General features: G+C 46.0%; 1 pseudogene; it reads left to right on the forward strand.

Moving 5' to 3' along the window:
• LOC123743826 (stimulated by retinoic acid gene 8 protein homolog) overlaps window positions 1-24,489 on the forward strand; it is a 98,517-nt pseudogene that overhangs the window by 57,430 nt on the left and 16,598 nt on the right.

Consider the following 24,489-nt stretch of genomic DNA (forward strand, 5'->3'; position numbering starts at 1 on the left):
CTGTTGCTGGGTAGAGAGTGTGATTTGGAGCTAGCTAACTAACTGTTGCTGGGTAGAGAGAGTGTGATTTGGGGCTAGCTAGCTAGCTGTTGCTGGGTAGAGAGTGTGATTTTGGGCTAGCTAGCTAACTGTTGCTGGGTAGAGAGAGTGTGATTTGGGGCTAGCTAACTAACTGTTGCTGGGTAGAGCGTGTGATTTGGAGCTAGCTAACTAACTGTTGCTGGGTAGAGCGTGTGATTTGGGGCTAACTAACTAACTGTTGCTGGGTAGAGAGGGTGTGATTTGGGGCTAGCTGTTGCTGGGTAGAGAGTGTGATTTTGGGCTAGCTAGCTAACTGTTGCTGGGTAAAGCGTGTGATTTGGGGCTAGCTGTTGCTGGGTAAAGCGTGTGATTTGGGGCTAGCTGTTGCTGGGTAAAGCGTGTGATTTGGGGCTAGCTGTTGCTGGGTAAAGCGTGTGATTTGGGGCTAGCTGTTGCTGGGTAAAGCGTGTGATTTGGGGCTGGCTGTTGCTGGGTAAAGCGTGTGATTTGGGGCTAGCTGTTGCTGGGTAAAGCGTGTGATTTGGGGCTAGCTGTTGCTGGGTAGAGAGTGTGATTTGGGGCTAACTGTTGCTGGGTAAAGCGTGTGATTTGGTGCTAGCTGTTGCTGGGTAAAGCGTGTGATTTGGGGCTGGCTGTTGCTGGGTAAAGCGTGTGATTTGGGGCTAGCTGTTGCTGGGTAAAGCGTGTGATTTGGGGCTGGCTGTTGCTGGGTAAAGCGTGTGATTTGGGGCTAGCTAGCTAACTGTTGCTGGGTAGAGAGTGTGATTTGGGGCTAGCTGTTGCTGGGTAAAGCGTGTGATTTGGGGCTAGCTGTTGCTGGGTAAAGCGTGTGATTTGGGGCTAGCTAGCTAACTGTTGCTGGGTAGAGAGTGTGATTTGGGGCTAGCTGTTGCTGGGTAAAGCGTGTGATTTGGGGCTAGCTGTTGCTGGGTAGAGAGTGTGATTTGGGGCTAGCTGTTGCTGGGTAAAGCGTGTGATTTGGGGCTAGCTGTTGCTGGGTAAAGCGTGTGATTTGGGGCTAGCTGTTGCTGGGTAAGGGTGTGAATTGGGGCTAGCTGTTGCTGGGTAGAGAGTGTGATTTGGGGCTAGCTGTTGCTGGGTAAAGCGTGTGATTTGGGGCTAGCTAACTAACTGTTGCTGGGTAGAGAGTGTGATTTGGGGCTAGCTGTTGCTGGGTAGAGAGTGTGATTTGGGGCTAGCTGTTGCTGGGTAAAGCGTGTGATTTGGGGCTAGCTATCTAACTGTTGCTGGGTAGAGAGTGTGATTTGGGGCTAGCTGTTGCTGGGTAAAGCGTGTGATTTGGGGCTAGCTAACTAACTGTTGCTGGGTAGAGAGTGATTTGGGGCTAACTGTTGCTGGGTAGAGAGGGTGTGATTTGGGGCTAGCTGTTGCTGGGTAGAGAGTGTGATTTTGGGCTAGCTAGCTAACTGTTGCTGGGTAGAGAGTGTGATTTGGGGCTAGCTGTTGCTGGGTAAAGCGTGTGATTTGGGGCTAGCTGTTGCTGGGTAAAGCGTGTGATTTGGGGCTAGCTGTTGCTGGGTAAAGCGTGTGATTTGGGGCTAGCTAACTAACTGTTGCTGGGTAAAGCGTGTGATTTGGGGCTAGCTGTTGCTGGGTAAAGCGTGTGATTTGGGGCTAGCTGTTGCTGGGTAAAGCGTGTGATTTGGGGCTAGCTGTTGCTGGGTAAAGCGTGTGATTTGGGGCTAGCTGTTGCTGGGTAGAGAGTGTGATTTGGGGCTAGCTGTTGCTGGGTAAAGCGTGTGATTTGGGGCTAGCTGTTGCTGGGTAGAGAGTGTGATTTGGGGCTAGCTGTTGCTGGGTAGCGTGTGATTTGGGGCTAGCTGTTGCTGGGTAAAGCGTGTGATTTGGGGCTAGCTGTTGCTGGGTAAAGCGTGTGATTTGGGGCTAGCTGTTGCTGGGTAAAGCGTGTGATTTGGGGCTAGCTAACTAACTGTTGCTGGGTAAAGCGTGTGATTTGGGGCTAGCTAACTAACTGTTGCTGGGTAAAGCGTGTGATTTGGGGCTAGCTAACTAACTGTTGCTGGGTAGAGAGTGTGATTTGGGGCTAGCTGTTGCTGGGTAAAGCGTGTGATTTGGGGCTAGCTGTTGCTGGGTAAAGCGTGTGATTTGGGGCTAGCTGTTGCTGGGTAAAGCGTGTGATTTGGGGCTAGCTGTTGCTGGGTAAGCGTGTGATTTGGGGCTAGCTGTTGCTGGGTAAAGCGTGTGATTTGGGGCTAGCTGTTGCTGTGTAAAGCGTGTGATTTGGGGCTAGCTGTTGCTGGGTAAAGCGTGTGATTTGGGGCTAGCTGTTGCTGGGTAAAGCGTGTGATTTGGGGCTAGCTGTTGCTGGGTAAAGCGTGTGATTTGGGGCTAGCTGTTGCTGGGTAAAGCGTGTGATTTGGGGCTAGCTGTTGCTGGGTAAAGCGTGTGATTTGGGGCTAGCTGTTGCTGGGTAAAGCGTGTGATTTGGGGCTAACTGTTGCTGGGTAGAGCGTGTGATTTGGGGCTAGCTGTTGCTGGGTAGAGAGTGTGATTTGGGGCTAGCTAGCTAACTGTTGCTGGGTAAAGAGTGTGATTTGGGGCTAGCTGTTGCTGGGTAGAGAGTGTGATTTGGGGCTAGCTAGCTAACTGTTGCTGGGTAGAGAGGGTGATTTGGGGCTAACTGTTGCTGGGTAAAGCGTGTGATTTGGTGCTAGCTGTTGCTGGGTAAAGCGTGTGATTTGGGGCTGGCTGTTGCTGGGTAAAGCGTGTGATTTGGGGCTAGCTGTTGCTGGGTAAAGCGTGTGATTTGGGGCTGGCTGTTGCTGGGTAAAGCGTGTGATTTGGGGCTGGCTGTTGCTGGGTAAAGCGTGTGATTTGGGGCTAGCTGTTGCTGGGTAAAGCGTGTGATTTGGGGCTAGCTGTTGCTGGGTAGAGAGTGTGATTTGGGGCTAACTGTTGCTGGGTAAAGCGTGTGATTTGGTGCTAGCTGTTGCTGGGTAAAGCGTGTGATTTGGGGCTGGCTGTTGCTGGGTAAAGCGTGTGATTTGGGGCTGGCTGTTGCTGGGTAAAGCGTGTGATTTGGGGCTAGCTAGCTAACTGTTGCTGGGTAGAGAGTGTGATTTGGGGCTAGCTGTTGCTGGGTAAAGCGTGTGATTTGGGGCTAGCTGTTGCTGGGTAAAGCGTGTGATTTGGGGCTAGCTAGCTAACTGTTGCTGGGTAGAGAGTGTGATTTGGGGCTAGCTGTTGCTGGGTAAAGCGTGTGATTTGGGGCTAGCTGTTGCTGGGTGGAGAGTGTGATTTGGGGCTAGCTGTTGCTGGGTAAAGCGTGTGATTTGGGGCTAGCTGTTGCTGGGTAAAGCGTGTGATTTGGGGCTAGCTGTTGCTGGGTAAAGCGTGTGATTTGGGGCTAGCTGTTGCTGGGTAGAGAGTGTGATTTGGGGCTAGCTGTTGCTGGGTAAAGCGTGTGATTTGGGGCTAGCTAACTAACTGTTGCTGGGTAGAGAGTGTGATTTGGGGCTAGCTGTTGCTGGGTAGAGAGTGTGATTTGGGGCTAGCTGTTGCTGGGTAAAGCGTGTGATTTGGGGCTAGCTAACTAACTGTTGCTGGGTAGAGAGTGTGATTTGGGGCTAGCTGTTGCTGGGTAAAGCGTGTGATTTGGGGCTAGCTAACTAACTGTTGCTGGGTAGAGAGTGATTTGGGGCTAACTGTTGCTGGGTAGAGAGGGTGTGATTTGGGGCTAGCTGTTGCTGGGTAGAGAGTGTGATTTTGGGCTAGCTAGCTAACTGTTGCTGGGTAGAGAGTGTGATTTGGGGCTAGCTGTTGCTGGGTAAAGCGTGTGATTTGGGGCTAGCTGTTGCTGGGTAAAGCGTGTGATTTGGGGCTAGCTGTTGCTGGGTAAAGCGTGTGATTTGGGGCTAGCTAACTAACTGTTGCTGGGTAAAGCGTGTGATTTGGGGCTAGCTGTTGCTGGGTAAAGCGTGTGATTTGGGGCTAGCTGTTGCTGGGTAAAGCGTGTGATTTGGGGCTAGCTGTTGCTGGGTAAAGCGTGTGATTTGGGGCTAGCTGTTGCTGGGTAAAGAGTGTGATTTGGGGCTAGCTGTTGCTGGGTAAAGCGTGTGATTTGGGGCTAGCTGTTGCTGGGTAGAGAGTGTGATTTGGGGCTAGCTGTTGCTGGGTAGCGTGTGATTTGGGGCTAGCTGTTGCTGGGTAAAGCGTGTGATTTGGGGCTAGCTGTTGCTGGGTAAAGCGTGTGATTTGGGGCTAGCTGTTGCTGGGTCAAGCGTGTGATTTGGGGCTAGCTAACTAACTGTTGCTGGGTAAAGCGTGTGATTTGGGGCTAGCTAACTAACTGTTGCTGGGTAAAGCGTGTGATTTGGGGCTAGCTAACTAACTGTTGCTGGGTAGAGAGTGTGATTTGGGGCTAGCTGTTGCTGGGTAAAGCGTGTGATTTGGGGCTAGCTGTTGCTGGGTAAAGCGTGTGATTTGGGGCTAGCTGTTGCTGGGTAAAGCGTGTGATTTGGGGCTAGCTGTTGCTGGGTAAAGCGTGTGATTTGGGGCTAGCTGTTGCTGGGTAAAGCGTGTGATTTGGGGCTAGCTGTTGCTGGGTAAAGCGTGTGATTTGGGGCTAGCTGTTGCTGGGTAAAGCGTGTGATTTGGGGCTAGCTGTTGCTGGGTAAAGCGTGTGATTTGGGGCTAGCTGTTGCTGGGTAAAGCGTGTGATTTGGGGCTAGCTGTTGCTGGGTAAAGCGTGTGATTTGGGGCTAGCTGTTGCTGGGTAAAGCGTGTGATTTGGGGCTAACTGTTGCTGGGTAGAGCGTGTGATTTGGGGCTAGCTGTTGCTGGGTAGAGAGTGTGATTTGGGGCTAGCTAGCTAACTGTTGCTGGGTAAAGAGTGTGATTTGGGGCTAGCTGTTGCTGGGTAGAGAGTGTGATTTGGGGCTAGCTAGCTAACTGTTGCTGGGTAGAGAGGGTGATTTGGGGCTAGCTAACTAGCTGTTGCTGGGTAAAGCGTGTGATTTGGGGCTAGCTGTTGCTGGGTAGGGGCGTGTGATTTGGGGCTAGCTGTTGCTGGGTAAAGCGTGTGATTTGGGGCTAGCTGTTGCTGGGTAAAGCGTGTGATTTGGGGCTAGCTGTTGCTGGGTAAAGCGTGTGATTTGGGGCTAGCTAACTAACTGTTGCTGGGTAAAGTGTGTGATTTGGGGCTAGCTGTTGCTGGGTAAAGCGTGTGATTTGGGGCTAGCTAACTAACTGTTGCTGGGTAAAGCGTGTGATTTGGGGCTAGCTAACTAACTGTTGCTGGGTAAAGCGTGTGATTTGGGGCTAGCTGTTGCTGGGTAAAGCGTGTGATTTGGGGCTAGCTAACTAACTGTTGCTGGGTAGAGAGTGTGATTTGGGGCTAGCTAACTAGCTGTTGCTGGGTAGAGTGTGTGATTTGGGGCTAGCTAACTAGCTGTTGCTGGGTAGAGAGGGTGATTTGGGGCTAGCTAGCTAGCTGTTGCTGGGTAAAGCGTGTGATTTGGGGCTAGCTAGCTAACTGTTGCTGGGTAAAGCGTGTGATTTGGGGCTAGCTAGCTAACTGTTGCTGGGTAAAGCGTGTGATTTGGGGCTAGCTAACTAACTGTTGCTGGGTAGAGCGTGTGATTTGGGGCTAGCTAGCTAGCTGTTGCTGGGTAAAGCGTGTGATTTGGGGCTAGCTAGCTAGCTGTTGCTGGGTAAAGCGTGTGATTTGGGGCTAGCTGTTGCTGGGTAGAGCGTGTGATTTGGGGCTAGCTAACTAACTGTTGCTGGGTAAAGCGTGTGATTTGGGGCTAGCTAACTAACTGTTGCTGGGTAGAGCGTGTGATTTGGGGCTAGCTAACTAACTGTTGCTGGGTAAAGCGTGTGATTTGGGGCTAGCTGTTGCTGGGTAAAGCGTGTGATCTGGGGCTAGCTAGCTAGCTGTTGCTGGGTAAAGCGTGTGATTTGGGGCTAGCTAGCTAACTGTTTTGCTGGGTAAAGCGTGTGATTTGGGGCTAGCTAGCTAACTGTTGCTGGGTAAAGCGTGTGATTTGGGGCTAGCTAACTAACTGTTGCTGGGTAGAGCGTGTGATTTGGGGCTAGCTAGCTAGCTGTTGCTGGGTAAAGCGTGTGATTTGGGGCTAGCTAGCTAGCTGTTGCTGGGTAAAGCGTGTGATTTGGGGCTAGCTGTTGCTGGGTAGAGCGTGTGATTTGGGGCTAGCTAACTAACTGTTGCTGGGTAAAGCGTGTGATTTGGGGCTAGCTAACTAACTGTTGCTGGGTAGAGCGTGTGATTTGGGGCTAGCTAACTAACTGTTGCTGGGTAAAGCGTGTGATTTGGGGCTAGCTGTTGCTGGGTAAAGCGTGTGATCTGGGGCTAGCTAGCTAGCTGTTGCTGGGTAAAGCGTGTGATCTGGGGCTAGCTAGCTACTCACAGTGGATTTTTAGGGTGAACACTTTTCCCGCATTTTGGCCCTCTGTCACGTGTCCCACAACCAAGCTGTCATGTCCCGCTTTTTATCAACAAATTCAAACGCCGCTAATTTAGATTTTTTGGGTTGATTTTTTTCCGTATTTCAGTCTGTTGCTAGTAAGATTTAAAAGCTGTTCAGGGTCATGATGGGGCGGCAGGTAGTCTAGTGGTTAGAGCATTGGGCCAGTAACCAAAAGGTTGCCGGATCGAATCCCTGAGCTGACAAGGTACAAATCTGTCCTTCTGAACAAGGCAGTTAACCCACTGTTGCCCTGTTAGGTCGTCATTGTAAATAAGAATTTGTTCTTAATTTAAAAAATGTTGGTTCCAGACTTGGTGCATTGGTCAGTCCCTCCAGGATAGATCTCCACCTACCTGGCCATGCAGGTATACTTCACCTACCTGGCCATGCAGGTATACTTCACCTACCTGGCCATGCAGGTAGATCTTCACCTACCTGGCCATGCAGGTATACTTCACCTACCTGGCCATGCAGGTATACTTCACCTACCTGGCCATGCAGGTAGATCTTCACCTACCTGGCCATGCAGGTAGATCTTTACCTACCTGGTGCTGCAGGTAGATCTTTACCTACCTGGCCATGCAGGTATACTTCACCTACCTGGCCATGCAGGTATACTTCACCTACCTGGCCATGCAGGTAGATCTTCACCTACCTGGCCATGCAGGTAGATATTCACCTACCTGGTTCTGCAGGTAGATTTCACCTACCTGGCCATGCAGGTATACTTCACCTACCTGGCCATGCAGGTATACTTCACCTACCTGGCCATGCAGGTATACTTCACCTACCTGGTCCTGCAGGTAGATTTCACCTACCTGGTGCTGCAGGTAGATTTCACCTACCTGGCCATGCAGGTAGATATTCACCTACCTGGTTCTGCAGGTAGATTTCACCTACCTGGTGATAAATTGGTATTATGGATCAGATAAAAAGTGGAAACTTCAGTTGAATGTTTTGTATTGTAAAGTGTCATTGTAATGTTGTCCTGTCGGTCAGTGGAAGATCTTGGACCATGCCAAAGGATTTCTCAAAGAGCAGGAAGCCTACCTGAGCAGACTGATGCTACTGAAAGGTGAGAGGAACCCAGAATAAAAACATGTCCTGTGATTTAAGTGAGCAGTTTCTATTCACCGACGTGTGTTTAGGGATATTCCTCGGTAATGAAGGCGGGCCGTGCAGCTTGGATGAAGTAAGGGCAGAGTACCGGAGGCTGCAGTCACACAGCAGGTACACTACCGTTGACATACACTAGATTGTTATTTAACTAGGCAAGTCAGTTAAGAACAAATTCTTATTTACAATGACGGCCTAGGAACAGTGGGTTAACTGCCTTGTTCAGGGGGCAGAACGACAGATTTGTACCTTGTCAGCTCGGGGGATTCGATCTAGCAACCTTTTGGTTACTGGCCCAACGCTCTAACTACTGGACTACCTGCCGCCCCCATAGATACTGGTGCAAAGCCTAGGTGGCAGGTAGCCTAGCGGGTTAAGAGCTGTGGTTCAGTAACTGAAAGGTTACTGGTTTGAATCCCCGAGCTGGCAAGGTGGGGGAAAAAAATCTTCCGTTCTGCCCTTGATCAAGGCAGTTAACAACAGCAGCTCCCGCAGCCCCACTGCCCCTCTCTGAGTCAGAGGGGTTAAATGCTGATGACACATTTCAGTTGAACAACTGCCTAGGTCTCCCCTTTCCCTGAGTACAGCGTGCCACCTGCAGTTAGTACAGATTACCACTGGGGGCAGCATCTACCCATGTTACTGAACAACTGCCTAGGTATCCCCTTTCCCTGAGTACAGCGTGCCACCTGCAGTTAGTAGAGATTACCACTGGGGGGCAGCATCTACCCATGTTATTGAACAACTGCCTAGGTATCCCCTTTCCCTGAGTACAGCGTGCCACCTGCAGTTAGTAGAGATTACCACTGGGGGGCAGCATCTACCCATGTTATTGAACAACTGCCTAGGTATCCCCTTTCCCTGAGTACAGCGTGCCACCTGCAGTTAGTAGAGATTACCACTGGGGGGCAGCATCTACCCATGTTATTGAACTACTGCCTAGGTATCCCCTTTCCCTGAGTACAGCGTGCCACCTGCAGTTAGTACAGATTACCACTGGGGGGCAGCATCTACCCATGTTACTGAACAACTGCCTAGGTATCCCCTTTCCCTGAGTACAGCGTGCCACCTGCAGTTAGTACAGATTACCACTGGGGGGCAGCATCAATTAGCTTCTTTTTTTCAGTCTTATATTAAAAACCTGTCCCCTCCCTCCCCCCTTTCCCCCCTCCCCTCAGCTCCATGCGCTCCAGAAGACCTGGTGGTCCCAGACGTCGTGGCGCAGCTGACAGAGAGGACCTGACTGAGACCAGTGAGGAAGACTCTGCGGAGGAGACTCTGGATGACTCCGTCCCCTCTCAGACCTCCATCAGCTCTCTAACCAACATCCTGGAGTTTGAAGGGTGGGGGCTCGTTCCAGGGTTTCCGTGTCGCCGGGGAGATTTTCATTTACGGGACATTTTGAGAAATTTACCAGACCTATATGTATTGGGTGCGTTATCTGATTAGGACGTACCACCCACGGTGCTCAGAATGACAGAAATAACATTTAGAATATGGTAATTCATATTAGCAGAACATTTAGAATATGGTAATTCACATTAGCAGAACATTTAGAATATGGTAATTCATATTACCAGAACATTTAGAATATGGTAATTCATATTACCAGAACATTTAGAATATGGTAATTCATATTAGCAGAACATTTAGAATATGGTAATTCATATTAACAGAACCTTTAGAATATGGTAAATCACATTAACAGAACCTTTAGAATATGGTAATTCATATTACCAGAACATTTAGAATATGGTAATTCATATTAGCAGAACATTTAGAATATGGTAATTCATATTAGCAGAACATTTAGAATATGGTAATTCATATTAACAGAACCTTTAGAATATGGTAAATCACATTAACAGAACCTTTAGAATATGGTAAATCACATTAGCAGAACATTTAGAATATGGTAATTCATATTAGCAGAACATTTAGAATATGGTAATTCACATTAGCAGAACATTTAGAATATGGTAATTCATATTACCAGAACATTTAGAATATGGTAATTCATATTAACAGAACATTTAGAATATGGTAATTCATATTAGCAGAACATTTAGAATATGGTAATTCATATTAACAGAACCTTTAGAATATGGTAATTCATATTAACAGAACATTTAGAATATGGTAATTCATATTAACAGAACATTTAGAATATAGTAATTCATATTAACAGAACATTTAGAATATGGTAATTCCTATTAACATGCAAATCAAGGATGCAACAACGATGTGCGTTTGTTCTTACTGAATTCTGACGTTCACTTTGAAGAAGTTAACAAGACGAGCAACGAACAGCAACATCGCTAGCCGATGTCAATCTACTATAGTAGAAACGTGTAGGCTACCTATTCTATTGGTCAGCTTGTCGAGGAAGAAATAGCCTGGTCCAAACAGACTCTGGGACAGTTTTGGGACGATGGATCCCAGATTCATACAACCAGTAGGCCTAGGATATATAGGAATTGTGATATAGTGAATTATAAGTGAAATAATCTGTCTGTAAACAATTGTTGGAAAGATTACTTGTGTCATGCACAAAGTAGATGTCCTAACCGACTTGCCAAAACTATAGTTTGTTAACAAGAAATTTGTGGAGTGGTTGAAAAAACGAGTTTTAATGACTCCAACCTAAGTGGATGTAAACTTCCCACTGACTTCAACTGTAGATATTTTAAAGCAATGAGTCTGATGCAACAGATCAGAACGTTTTAGCTTAAAAATATTGCTAAACTATTATTTCTTCACATTGTAACTGCAGCATTGTGCACAAGGCGGTAGGCTGTGAGCCACGAACGTTCGTTCCATAACGCAGTTAGTGCAAAAAACACCGTTGTCAAAAGGCCACTGCGACATGCTAGCGATTTCATGTGACCGAGATTAAAACCCTCCGTTAGAAACGTAGAACGAGGAGGAGATCTAATAGGCAAGATAAGAACATTGTCTCATAATATGTAGTAAAACGTTACAACTTTCAACCAATTCAGTATGTGTTTTTTTTCAAAATGCATACTGCCTCCAGCTCATTGCAAAGTGGTGTGTCGTCACGCTTCCAACAGTTTGACGCCGCGTTCAAGACAACTCGGGGAAAATCTCTTGACTTCAGTGCGTTCAAGGGAACTGGGAAACAAGCAAGCTCCGACTGGGGGAAAAATAGTTTTGAATGGTCATCCAACTCGCAAACTCTGGAACTCTCAGACCTCTTTCTAGAGCTCCGACCTTTTGGACCTGAAGGTCACCGACGTCGTGATTTGATCTGGTATTTTTCAGAGTTCTCCGTTGTCTTGAAGGCACCAGAAGATGCATCACCAGTAGCAGCTATTGCCTGTCGTGACAGATGATCCACTCAGAGACTCTGTATCTGTATGCTCTAGGGTGTGTATCAGCGTCGAGGCTATACAGCTGACCAGTCATCTGGTATTTCCATCAGCGTAGAGGCTATACAGCTGACCAGTCCACTGGTATTTCCATCAGCGTAGAGGCTATACAGCTGACCAGTCATCTGGTATTTCCATCAGCGTAGAGGCTATACAGCTGACCAGTCATCTGGTATTTCCATCAGCGTAGAGGCTATACAGCTGACCAGTCATCTGGTATTTCCATCAGCGTAGAGGCTATACAGCTGACCAGTCCACTGGTATTTCCATCAGCGTAGAGGCTATACAGCTGACCAGTCATCTGGTATTTCCATCAGCGTAGAGGCTATACAGCTGACCAGTCATCTGGTATTTCCATCAGCGTAGAGGCTATACAGCTGACCAGTCATCTGGTATTTCCATCAGCGTAGAGGCTATACAGCTGACCAGTCATCTGGTATTTCCATCAGCGTAGAGGCTATACAGCTGACCAGTCATCTGGTATTTCCATCAGCGTAGAGGCTATACAGCTGACCAGTCCACTGGTATTTCCATCAGCGTAGAGGCTATACAGCTGACCAGTCAACTGGTATCTCCATCAGCGTTGAGGCTATACAGCTGACCAGTCATCTGGTATTTCCATCAGCGTAGAGGCTATACAGCTGACCAGTCATCTGGTATTTCCATCAGCGTAGAGGCTATACAGCTGACCAGTCATCTGGTATTTCCATCAGCGTAGAGGCTATACAGCTGACCAGTCCACTGGTATTTCCATCAGCGTAGAGGCTATACAGCTGACCAGTCATCTGGTATTTCCATCAGCGTAGAGGCTATACAGCTGACCAGTCATCTGGTATTTCCATCAGCGTAGAGGCTATACAGCTGACCAGTCATCTGGTATTTCCATCAGCGTAGAGGCTATACAGCTGACCAGTCATCTGGTATTTCCATCAGCGTAGAGGCTATACAGCTGACCAGTCCACTGGTATTTCCATCAGCGTAGAGGCTATACAGCTGACCAGTCCTCTGGTATTTCCATCAGCGTAGAGGCTATACAGCTGACCAGTCCACTGGTATTTCCATCAGCGTAGAGGCTATACAGCTGACCAGTCCACTGGTATTTCCATCAGCGTAGAGGCTATACAGCTGACCAGTCATCTGGTATTTCCATCAGCGTAGAGGCTATACAGCTGACCAGTCCACTGGTATTTCCATCAGCGTAGAGGCTATACAGCTGACCAGTCATCTGGTATTTCCATCAGCGTAGAGGCTATACAGCTGACCAGTCCACTGGTATTTCCATCAGCGTAGAGGCTATACAGCTGACCAGTCCTCTGGTATTTCCATCAGCGTAGAGGCTATACAGCTGACCAGTCCACTGGTATTTCCATCAGCGTAGAGGCTATACAGCTGACCAGTCATCTGGTATTTCCATCAGCGTAGAGGCTATACAGCTGACCAGTCCACTGGTATTTCCATCAGCGTAGAGGCTATACAGCTGACCAGTCCACTGGTATTTCCATCAGCGTAGAGGCTATACAGCTGACCAGTCATCTGGTATTTCCATCAGCGTAGAGGCTATACAGCTGACCAGTCATCTGGTATTTCCATCAGCGTAGAGGCTATACAGCTGACCAGTCATCTGGTATTTCCATCAGCGTAGAGGCTATACAGCTGACCAGTCAACTGGTATTTCCATCAGCGTAGAGGCTATACAGCTGACCAGTCATCTGGTATTTCCATCAGCGTAGAGGCTATACAGCTGACCAGTCCACTGGTATTTCCATCAGCGTAGAGGCTATACAGCTGACCAGTCCACTGGTATCTCCATCAGTGTTGAGGCTATACAGCTGACCAGTCATCTGGTATTTCCATCAGCGTAGAGGCTATACAGCTGACCAGTCATCTGGTATTTCCATCAGCGTAGAGGCTATACAGCTGACCAGTCAACTGGTATTTCCATCAGCGTAGAGGCTATACAGCTGACCAGTCCACTGGTATTTCCATCAGCGTAGAGGCTATACAGCTGACCAGTCATCTGGTATTTCCATCAGCGTAGAGGCTATACAGCTGACCAGTCATCTGGTATTTCCATCAGCGTAGAGGCTATACAGCTGACCAGTCATCTGGTATTTCCATCAGCGTAGAGGCTATACAGCTGACCAGTCATCTGGTATTTCCATCAGCGTAGAGGCTATACAGCTGACCAGTCCACTGGTATTTCCATCAGCGTAGAGGCTATACAGCTGACCAGTCCACTGGTATTTCCATCAGCGTAGAGGCTATACAGCTGACCAGTCCACTGGTATTTCCATCAGCGTAGAGGCTATACAGCTGACCAGTCCACTGGTATTTCCATCAGCGTAGAGGCTATACAGCTGACCAGTCATCTGGTATTTCCATCAGCGTAGAGGCTATACAGCTGACCAGTCCACTGGTATTTCCATCAGCGTAGAGGCTATACAGCTGACCAGTCATCTGGTATTTCCATCAGCGTAGAGGCTATACAGCTGACCAGTCCACTGGTATTTCCATCAGCGTAGAGGCTATACAGCTGACCAGTCCACTGGTATTTCCATCAGCGTAGAGGCTATACAGCTGACCAGTCCACTGGTATTTCCATCAGCGTAGAGGCTATACAGCTGACCAGTCATCTGGTATTTCCATCAGCGTAGAGGCTATACAGCTGACCAGTCATCTGGTATTTCCATCAGCGTAGAGGCTATACAGCTGACCAGTCATCTGGTATTTCCATCAGCGTAGAGGCTATACAGCTGACCAGTCCACTGGTATTTCCATCAGCGTAGAGGCTATACAGCTGACCAGTCCACTGGTATTTCCATCAGCGTAGAGGCTATACAGCTGACCAGTCATCTGGTATTTCCATCAGCGTAGAGGCTATACAGCTGACCAGTCATCTGGTATTTCCATCAGCGTAGAGGCTATACAGCTGACCAGTCATCTGGTATTTCCATCAGCGTAGAGGCTATACAGCTGACCAGTCATCTGGTATTTCCATCAGCGTAGAGGCTATACAGCTGACCAGTCATCTGGTATTTCCATCAGCGTAGAGGCTATACAGCTGACCAGTCATCTGGTATTTCCATCAGCGTAGAGGCTATACAGCTGACCAGTCATCTGGTATTTCCATCAGCGTAGAGGCTATACAGCTGACCAGTCATCTGGTATTTCCATCAGCGTAGAGGCTATACAGCTGACCAGTCATCTGGTATTTCCATCAGCGTAGAGGCTATACAGCTGACCAGTCATCTGGTATTTCCATCAGCGTAGAGGCTATACAGCTGACCAGTCATCTGGTATTTCCATCAGCGTAGAGGCTATACAGCTGACCAGTCATCTGGTATTTCCATCAGCGTAGAGGCTATACAGCTGACCAGTCATCTGGTATTTCCATCAGCGTAGAGGCTATACAGCTGACCAGTCATCTGGTATTTCCATCAGCGTAGAGGCTATACAGCTGACCAGTCATCTGGTATTTCCATCAGCGTAGAGGCTATACAGCTGACCAGTCATCTGGTATTTCCATCAGCGTAGAGGCTATACAGCTGACCAGTCATCTGGTATTTCCATCAGCGTAGAGGCTATACAGCTGACCAGTCATCTGGTATTTCCATCAGCGTAGAGGCTATACAGCTGACCAGTCATCTGGTATTTCCATCAGCGTAGAGGCTATACAGCTGACCAGTCATCTGGTATTTCCATCAGCGTAGAGGCTATACAGCTGACCAGTCATCTGGTATTTCCATCAGCGTAGAGGCTATACAGCTGACCAGTCATCTGGTATTTCCATCAGCGTAGAGGCTATACAGCTGACCAGTCATCTGGTATTTCCATCAGCGTAGAGGCTATACAGCTGACCAGTCATCTGGTATTTCCATCAGCGTAGAGGCTATACAGCTGACCAGTCATCTGGTATTTCCATCAGCGTAGAGGCTATACAGCTGACCAGTCATCTGGTATTTCCATCAGCGTAGAGGCTATACAGCTGACCAGTCAACTGGTATTTCCATCAGCGTAGAGGCTATACAGCTGACCAGTCATCTGGTATTTCCATCAGCGTAGAGGCTATACAGCTGACCAGTCAACTGGTATTTCCATCAGCGTAGAGGCTATACAGCTGACCAGTCATCTGGTATTTCCATCAGCGTAGAGGCTATACAGCTGACCAGTCATCTGGTATTTCCATCAGCGTAGAGGCTATACAGCTGACCAGTCATCTGGTATTTCCATCAGCGTAGAGGCTATACAGCTGACCAGTCAACTGGTATTTCCATCAGCGTAGAGGCTATACAGCTGACCAGTCCACTGGTATTTCCATCAGCGTAGAGGCTATACAGCTGACCAGTCATCTGGTATTTCCATCAGCGTAGAGGCTATACAGCTGACCAGTCATCTGGTATTTCCATCAGCGTAGAGGCTATACAGCTGACCAGTCCACTGGTATCTCCATCAGCGTAGAGGCTATACAGCTGACCAGTCATCTGGTATTTCCATCAGCGTAGAGGCTATACAGCTGACCAGTCCACTGGTATTTCCATCAGCGTAGAGGCTATACAGCTGACCAGTCCACTGGTATCTCCATCAGTGTTGAGGCTATACAGCTGACCAGTCATCTGGTATTTCCATCAGCGTAGAGGCTATACAGCTGACCAGTCATCTGGTATTTCCATCAGCGTAGAGGCTATACAGCTGACCAGTCATCTGGTATTTCCATCAGCGTAGAGGCTATACAGCTGACCAGTCATCTGGTATTTCCATCAGCGTAGAGGCTATACAGCTGACCAGTCCACTGGTATTTCCATCAGCGTAGAGGCTATACAGCTGACCAGTCCACTGGTATTTCCATCAGCGTAGAGGCTATACAGCTGACCAGTCATCTGGTATTTCCATCAGCGTAGAGGCTATAAAACATTATTTCACAATGGGATAGTTTCTTCTCCCGGACAATTGGTCGGCAGCACTCACTCTGTCTTTGGGCTGGTTTCCCGGATGTAGGTGAACTCATGTTCTGGACTGAAAAGCATGTTGTCTAGGAGTAGGGCTTAATCTGTCTGGCCTTCACTGTTACTTTAAGGGACACAGTGACTTTATTAAACATTCAGTGGAAAGCAGTCTGATTATAGACCAATTTATTGACAGATTATAGACCAATTTACTGACAGTCAGATTATAGACCAAGTTACTGACAGTCAGATTATAGACCAAGTTACTGACAGTCAGATTATAGACCAATTTACTGACAGTCTGATTATAGACCAATTTACTGACAGGCAGATTATAGACCAATTTACTGACAGTCTGATTATAGACCAATTTACTGACAGGCAGATTATAGACCAATTTATTGACAGTCAGATTATAGACCAATTTACTGACAGTCTGATTATAGACCAATTTATTGACAGATTATAGACCAATTTACTGACAGTCTGATTATAGACCAATTTACTGACAGGCAGATTATAGACCAATTTACTGACAGTCTGATTATAGACCAATTTACTGACAGGCAGATTATAGACCAATTTATTGACAGTCTGATTATAGACCAAGTTACTGACAGTCAGATTATAGACCAATTTATTGACAGTCAGATTATAGACCAAGTTACTGACAGGCAGATTATAGACCAATTTACTGACAGTCTGATTATAGACCACTTTACTGACAGGCAGATTATAGACCAATTTATTGACAGGCAGATTATAGACCAATTTACTGACAGTCTGATTATAGACCAATTTATTGACAGATTATAGACCAATTTACTGACAGTCTGATTATAGACCAATTTACTGACAGGCAGATTATAGACCAATTTACTGACAGTCTGATTATAGACCAATTTACTGACAGGCAGATTATAGACCAATTTATTGACAGATTATAGACCAATTTACTGACAGGCAGATTATAGACCAATTTATTGACAGTCTGATTATAGACCAATTTACTGACAGGCAGATTATAGACCAATTTATTGACAGATTATAGACCAATTTATTGACAGGCAGATTATAGACCAATTTATTGACAGTCTGATTATAGACCAATTTATTGACAGTCAGAATATAGACCAATTTATTGACAGTCTGATTATAGACCAATTTATTGACAGTCTGATTATAGACCAATTTACTGACAGTCAGATTATAGACCAATTTACTGACAGTCTGATTATAGACCAATTTATTGACAGTCTGATTATAGACCAATTTACTGACAGTCAGATTATAGACCAATTTACTGACAGTCTGATTATAGACCAATTTACTGACAGAATGAGTGACAACAGAAGATACATCTCAAGGGCCAATTCTGTCTCTGCCTTAGTCTCAGTTGAACCTATTCCCCCAAAATCCAAATTAATCTGAAGTCCTTTTTTTATTAACAATCTGTCCTGCCAGAATTTCACCCTTGGCTGGTTGCTTCTATTAGATGTCCTGTCTCCGTTGAGATGTTTTAACTGTCCGTAGTGCGTTGAGTTAGTGCTCTCCTGGCCTGTGACTGAGGATCAAGGATTTATCACGAGGGGATTTATAGCTGGTGGCACCGTGGGGCACCTCTGACCATGGAGAGTGATTTAAAAAGGGCTCATTCATTTCACCAATGGCAAATTAATGTATAACCTCCATAAAACAGCGATGATGGTTCCCCTCCTGAGCTTGGTATTAGAATTTAAACTCCACAATGTTGTTATGCATAGTAGAATACAGTAATGTTGTTATCCATAGTAGAATACAGTAATGTTGTTATCCATAGTAGACTACAGTAATGTTGTTATGCATAGTAGAATACAGTAATGTTGTTATCCATAGTAGAATACAGTAATGTTGTTATCCATAGTAGAATACAGTAATGTTGTTATCTATAGTAGACTACAGTAATGTTGTTATCTATAGTAGACTACAGTAATGTTGTTATCTATAGTAGAATACAGTAATGTTGTTATCTATAGTAGACTACAGTAATTTTGTTGTTATCCATAGTAGACTACAGTAATGTTATTATCTATAGTAGAATACAGTAATGTTGTTATCCATAGTAGACTACAGTAATGTTGTTATCCATAGTAGACTACAGTAATGTTGTTATCCATAGTAGACTACAGTAATGTTGTTATCCATAGTAGACTACAGTAATGTTGTTATCATAGTAGACTACAGTAATGTTGTTATCTATAGTAGACTACAGTAATGTTGTTATCTATAGTAGACTACAGTAATGTTGTTATCTATAGTAGACTACAGTAATGTTGTAATCTATAGTAGACTACAGTAATGTTGTTATCCATAGTAGACTACAGTAATGTTGTTATCTATAGTAGACTACAGTAATGTTGTTATCCATAGTAGAATACAGTAATGTTGTTATCTATAGTAGACTACAGTAATGTTGTTATCCATAGTAGACTACAGTAATGTTGTTATCCATAGTAGAATACAGTAATGTTATCTATAGTAGACTACAGTAATGTTGTTATCATAGTAGACTACAGTAATGTTGTTATCCATAGTAGACTACAGTAATGTTATCTATAGTAGACTACAGTAATGTTGTTATCTATAGTAGACTACAGTAATGTTGTTATCATAGTAGACTACAGTAATGTTGTTATCTATAGTAGACTACAGTAATGTTGTTATCTATAGTAGACTACAGTAATGTTGTTATCCATAGTAGACTACAGTAATGTTGTTATCCATAGTAGAATACAGTAATGTTGTAATCTATAGTAGTCTACAGTAATGTTGTTATCCATAGTAGAATACAGTAATGTTGTTATCCATAGTAGACTACAGTAATGTTGTTATCCATAGTAGACTACAGTAATGTTATCTATAGTAGACTACAGTAATGTTGTTATCTATAGTAGAAAACAGTAATGTTGCTACTACAGTAATGTTGTTATCCATAGTAGACTACAGTAATGTTGTTATCTATAGTAGAATACAGTAATGTTGTTATCTATAGTAGAATACAGTAATGTTGTTATCCATAGTAGACTACAGTAATGTTGTTATCTATAGTAGAATACAGTAATGTTGTTATCCATAGTAGAATACAGTAATGTTGTTATCCATAGTAGACTACAGTAATGTTGTTATCCATAGTAGACTACAGTAATGTTGCTATCATAGTAGAATACAGTAATGTTGTTATCTATAGTAGACTACAGTAATGTTGTTATCCATAGTAGACTACAGTAATGTTGTTATCATAGTAGAATACAGTAATGTTGTTATCCATAGTAGACTACAGTAATGTTGTTATCTATAGTAGAATACAGTAATGTTGTTATCCATAGTAGAATACAGTAATGTTGTTATCCATAGTAGACTACAGTAATGTTGTTATCCATAGTAGACTACAGTAATGTTGTTATCTATAGTAGAATACAGTAATGTTGTTATCCATAGTAGACTACAGTAATGTTGTTATCTATAGTAGACTACAGTAATGTTGTTATCTATAGTAGAATACAGTAATGTTGTTATCTATAGTAGAATACAGTAATGTTGTTATCCATAGTAGACTACAGTAATGTTGTTATCCATAGTAGACTACAGTAATGTTGTTATCTATAGTAGAATACAGTAATGTTGTTATCCATAGTAGACTACAGTAATGTTGTAATCTATGGTAGACTACAGTAATGTTGTTATCCATAGTAGAATACAGTAATGTTGTTATCTATAGTAGACTACAGTAATGTTGCTATCTATAGTAGAATACAGTAATGTTGTTATCCATAGTAGAATACAGTAATGTTGTTATCCATAGTAGAATACAGTAATGTTGTTATCCATAGTAGAATACAGTAATGTTGTTATCCATAGTAGACTACAGTAATGTTGTTATCCATAGTAGAATACAGTAATGTTGTTATCCATAGTAGACTACAGTAATGTTGTTATCTATAGTAGAATACAGTAATGTTGTTATCCATAGTAGAATACAGTAATGTTGTTATCTATAGTAGACTACAGTAATGTTGTTATCCATAGTAGACTACAGTAATGTTGTTATCATAGTAGACTACAGTAATGTTGTTATCTATAGTAGACTACAGTAATGTTATCCATAGTAGACTACAGTAATGTTGCTACTACAGTAATGTTGTTATCTATAGTAGAATACAGTAATGTTGCTACTACAGTAATGTTGTTATCTATAGTAGAATACAGTAATAATGGACAGTACACACAGCTCTATGCCTTACCTCTATCTCTCTCTCTCTCCCCCATCCCTCTCTCTATCCCTCTCTCCCCATCCCTCTCTCTCTCTCTCTCTCCCCATCCCTCTCTCCCCCATCCCCTCTCTCTCTCTCTCTCTCTCTCTCTGCCCCATCCCTTTATTTTTCTCTCTCTCTCCCCATCCCCTCTCTCTCCCCCTCTCCCCCATCCCTCTCTCTCTCTCCCCCTCTCTCTCTCTCCCCATCCCTCTCTCTCCCTCTCTCTCTCCCCCATCCCTCTCTCCCCATCCCTCTCTCTCTCTCCTCCATCTCTCTCTCTCCCCAGGTACTTGTTGTTCTACAGACAGACACTAGAGAAGTTGGTTTGTAGCGGTGTGCTGAGCCCGGGACAGACTGGTCTGGCTGTAGTATCTGAAGCTATCTCAGGCCTGTGGGATAGCTTCTCTCCAGAGCGCCGGGCAGCCTACCAGACCTGTACCCCAGCAGAGCACCCTGGGCTGGGAAGGGCCGGCAGAGAGACCCCCTAATCCTGGTCCTGACACCCACCTCCACCTCGCTCCAGCCCTCCACTCAGGCAAACAGCCAGGGAGGCTCTTCTCCTTCTACCTATGAAGAGGTGAGTACAGCTTTCCTTAAAGTGTGGGTCGGACCTGTTTTTAATGAATTATAATCAATTATTTCATTGATTACTGGATTCGAATTGATTTGGCCAAGTGGCGCAGCGGTCGAGGCATTGCATCTCAGTGCTAGAGGCGTCACTACAGACCCTGGTTCGATCCCGGGCTGTATCACAACCCGACAGTGATCGGGAGTCCTATATGGGGCGACGCACCGTTGGCCCAGCGTCGTCCGGGTTTGGCCGGGGGAGGCCGTCAGTGTAAAATATTTTTGTCTTACCTGACTTGCCTCGTTAAATCATTTATTTAACTCGGCCGGTCAGTTAAGAACAAATTCTTATTTACAATGACGGTCTACACCGGCCAAACCCGACGACGCTGGGCCAATTGCGCACCGCCCTATGGGACTCGCAATCACAGCCAAAAGCGATACAGCCTGGATTCGAACCAGGGACTGTAGTGACACCTCTTACACTTAGATGCGGTGCCTTAGACCGCTGCACCACTCGGGAGCCCAAATAAAGGTTAAATACATTAAAAAGTGTGACTGCACTCACTGTTCAGTGCGCTGTCAGCTTAGCACCGGTCTCTGCTCAGTTTGGCCCCTGTCTGCTCAGCACCGGTCTCTGCTCAGTTTGGCCCCTGTCAGCTTAGCACCGGTCTCTGCTCAGTTTGGCCCGGCCCGTTAGCACCGGTCTCTGCTCAGTTTGGCCCCTGTCCGCTTAGCACCGGTCTCTGCTCAGTTTGGCCCCTGTCTGCGCGAGGAGATGCCTGTCAGCTTAGCACCGGTCTCTGCTTAGCACCGGTCTCTGCTCAGTTTGGCCGCTGCGCGAGGGGGGGAGATGCCTGTGTGCTTCGCGGTTTACCGGATATATTTTCAGCAGGTTTCTTGAAGATCAACTCCGAGACCCCAAACGCTGCAGCGCTGTCAGCCGCTGACTTGTCATTCCCACAAGCCATCACAAACCACTGTCAACCAAATGGACTCATGGTAGCGACAAGTTCTGACTGAGCTCAATCGTCATGAAACGCCAATACAGCGATGAGTTTCTCTCTCTTAGTTTCAGTTTGGCCCCTGTCTGCTCAGCACCGGTCTTTCAGAACAGGGCAGAATAATGCTTCAGGAAATGGTGCTTCTGGAAACAGTGATTCGTGAAACAGGGTTGATCATCTACAACAGGAAGTGGTCTCCTGCCTGACTGAGATCCCACTCACACAGTTCTGGGTTGTTCATCTACAACAGGAAGTGGTCTCCTTCCTGACTGAGAACCCACTCACACAGTTCTGGGTTGTTCATCTACAACAGGAAGTGGTCTCCTGCCTGACTGAGATCCCAATCACACAGTTCTGGGTTGTTCATCTACAACAGGAAGTGGTCTCCTGCCTGACTGAGAACCCACTCACACAGTTCTGGGTTGTTCATCTACAACAGGAAGTGGTCTCCTGCCTGACTGAGAACCCACTCACACAGTTCTGGGTTGTTCATCTACAACAGGAAGTGGTCTCCTGCCTGACTGAGAACCCACTCACACAGTTCTGGGTTGATCATCTACAACAGGAAGTGGTCTCCTGTCTGACTGAGAACCCACTCACACAGTTCTGGGTTGTTCATCTACAACAGGAAGTGGTCTCCTGCCTGACTGAGAACCCACTCACACAGTTCTGGGTTGATCATCTACAACAGGAAGTGGTCTCCTGTCTGACTGAGAACCCACTCACACAGTTCTGGGTTGTTCATCTACAACAGGAAGTGGTCTCCTGCCTGACTGAGAACCCACTCACACAGTTCTGGGTTGTTCATCTACAACAGGAAGTGGTCTCCTGCCTGACTGAGAACCCACTCACACAGTTCTGGGTTGTTCATCTACAACAGGAAGTGGTCTCCTGCCTGACTGAGAACCCACTCACACAGTTCTGGGTTGTTCATCTACAACAGGAAGTGCTCTCCTGCCTGACTGAGGAAGCAGTAGATGTTCTGGTCCAGGTTGTGTCAGTCCGGGTTCTCAACTCTGGCGTCCTTTTAAAAAACAAGGTACAGAAACAGACTCAGTGCTGAGTATGACCTCTGTGTTGCTCTAAAATAGACAATGCCAGAATAGACATGCCTGTTGAAAACTTCAACCTGTGTGATGTGATCAATCAGTTTATTCATGTTCAGAATAAAACATATTATTGAATAAAACCAGTTCAAACCTATAGTTGTTTCTTTCCCAACAATACTTTCTACAGTGAAGATGTACAGTAGACCTGATCGTTTTTCATCTGTACTGTTATGGTTACACTATCACAAAATGGAGCCTGTGTGTTTGTGTTCTGTTGATCAATCATTTTATTCCAGTTCAGAATTTAAAAAAAATATTGTATTTTTAACAGCACCAGTTCCAACCTAGACAGATATGTAAGAGTGTTTTTAAATGAGGAGCAATGCTGCCCTACCAAGCAAAACAGGCAGTAACTGCTCGGTTGGTCTAAAATGAGTTAGTCATTTTTTGCTACATTAACTACGTGCTTAATCATGTGGACAAGTATCCTGCCTCGTATTGTGAGAAAATGGGGGTCATGTTAACAGTAACTGCATAAAGTTACTGTGAAACCAAAGGTAAATAAAAGCCATTTTCCTCAGTTTCACGCTGTGAGAAGTTACTGCCTTTTTGCTTGGTAGGGCAGAATAAACATTAGATATTTAAATGGATATTTTATGGCATTATTATATGTTTTTGTCTATTGCATTTGTTTTAGGCATAAGGGTAATGAAATGTACCAATATTTACATATAGTTGCATATTTCCATGAGCTTGGGTCCCAGGCTGAAAAAGTTAAAGAACTCCTGGGTCAGGGGTCACACCGTCCTATGGAGAGGTCAGGGGTCACACCGTCTCACGGCCTCGTCTCCTTCCTATGGAGAGGTCAGGGGTCACACCGTCTCACAGCCTCGTCTCCTTCCTATGGAGAGGTCAGGGGTCACACCGTCTCACGGCCTCGTCTCCTTCCTATGGAGAGGTCAGGGGTCACACCGTCTCACGGCCTCGTCTCCTTCCTATGGAGAGGTCAGGGGTCACACCGTCTCACAGCCTCGTCTCCTTCCTATGGAGAGGTCAGGGGTCACACCGTCTCACAGCCTCGTCTCCTTCCTATGGAGAGGTCAGGGGTCACACCGTCTCACGGCCTCGTCTCCTTCCTATGGAGAGGTCAGGGGTCACACCGTCTCACGGCCTCGTCTCCTTCCTATGGAGAGGTCAGGGGTCACACCGTCTCACGGCCTCGTCTCCTTCCTATGGAGAGGTCAGGGGTCACACCGTCTCACGGCCTCGTCTCCTTCCTATGGAGAGGTCAGGGGTCACACCGTCTCACGGCCTCGTCTCCTTCCTATGGAGAGGTCAGGGGTCACACCGTCTCACGGCCTCGTCTCCTTCCTATGGAGAGGTCAGGGGTCACACCGTCTCACGGCCTCGTCTCTCCTTCCTATGGAGAGGTCAGGGGTCACACAGTCTCACAGCCTCGTCTCCTTCCTATGGAGAGGTCAGGGGTCACACCGTCTCACAGCCTCGTCTCCTTCCTATGGAGAGGTCAGGGGTCACACCGTCTCACAGCCTCGTCTCCTTCCTATGGAGAGGTCAGGGGTCACACCGTCTCACAGCCTCGTCTCCTTCCTATGG

Source organism: Salmo salar, chromosome ssa07 (genome assembly GCF_905237065.1).
Source record: "Salmo salar chromosome ssa07, Ssal_v3.1, whole genome shotgun sequence".
Taxonomy (NCBI): Eukaryota; Metazoa; Chordata; class Actinopteri; order Salmoniformes; family Salmonidae; genus Salmo; species Salmo salar.